Raw genomic sequence first — 1,477 nt, 5'->3', positions numbered from 1 at the left:
TACCATGTATTTTATTATCTACAAATCCTTGTTCTATTGTTTTTCTTCCTAATCTCCTTTTCTCCTAATAAAAACACAAGAAAACAAAATCAAAATCTTGATGTTTTACACTTCTGTGTATTGTACATGATGTTCCCCCTTTTTGAAATGCCCTCTGTATCACTACCCCCCCAAAGCCCCCCTGAAAATTTCCTCCATACTTTCTTGGGGCATTCATTATATACATCCCATCCCATCTCAGGTATAAAATTCCAGTTCAAAAATTGAAGTGCAACAAAGTAATATAATTTTATTTCACCTAGATTTTTAAAATTTGGATTTCCAGTCTATGAGTTGGGGAATACCAATAAGTTCATGATGCTCTCCTCTTGCCCCTGGGTTGTGGTTAAATTCTGGGGGAGCCTTCACAGTACTTAAATTTTGGAGAAGATGTAGGCACCCGCTTCTCATACCTTCAGATTTTGGGGTTCTCTTCTAAGTATTTGTTTTGCTTGTAGATATATGATTTTGCTTTTTATGGGGCCACGCTGGAGCTTGAGAATCTTTCTACAGCTTCCCCATACCACAGAATTATTCCCTCTCTGGCATCTTGCGACCTACCCCAGATTACCTGGCATGCAGATACAAGGTCCTTACATACAGCCAGGGTTATTCCCTTTCTTTTACTTTTGTTAATATTTTACTTCTGAAACATTTCCTGTCTTGTGAAATTTTTGCCTCAGAGGCATCTAATACATTTACTTAACGGGTTGAGACTTTTAATGGACTTAAGTGACATACTAGTAAAAGCTAAAGACTTTCAAATTCTTTCAGCTAAGTTCTTTCCCATCCCTACCCTTAAGGGAGGGTAGAAAATGGTCAGTAGCTCCTAAATCTAATAGCTCATTGGATGCACCTGAGGGCGCTTTTTAACTTGAAGATGTTCCCACCCCTAACTCTGCATAATCAACATTTGTTTTTTAAAACGATCACAGAAAAGTAAGCTCGAATATTCGAATCTCTCACTGGTGGGCCTGGGCAGGACTCGCTCAGTCTCCAACATTTTTTTTCACCAGTATGCACGGCCTCCTTCCTCGCGGGAGGCGAAGGGGCGTTCCCCTTCCCGCAGGGTTCCTCTTTTCCTAGTTCTCCCTCTCCCGCCGCGCTCCTCCTCCCAGCCCCGCCCCTCTCCCCTTCCAGCCCCGCTCCTCGCCACCTCCCAGCCCCGCGCCTCTCCCCGCTGCGTTCCTCCTCCCCCGCCCGCCCCTTTTCACGCCCTGGCTGACCTACGAGGCCCCATACCCCGGAAAAGAGAGGGAAGGGTGATCCTTATAAATCCAGGCCAGATGGTGATGCTTTCTCTCCACCACCTCAGTCGCTCATTCAATAAATGGCGCATTGAACAGCCTGGAAGAAAACTTTTTCCCTCACAGGTCTTGTAGTAAATATTCCAATCATTTATACAAGTGGGGTATAAGGAAGAATCATTTATTGAACA

The sequence above is a fragment of the Myotis lucifugus genome, unplaced genomic scaffold, assembly GCF_000147115.1.
Source record: "Myotis lucifugus unplaced genomic scaffold, Myoluc2.0 scaffold_85, whole genome shotgun sequence".
Classification (NCBI taxonomy): Eukaryota; Metazoa; Chordata; class Mammalia; order Chiroptera; family Vespertilionidae; genus Myotis; species Myotis lucifugus.
The sequence above is the reverse complement of the archived record's forward strand: the minus strand, read 5'-3'. Positions refer to the sequence as shown.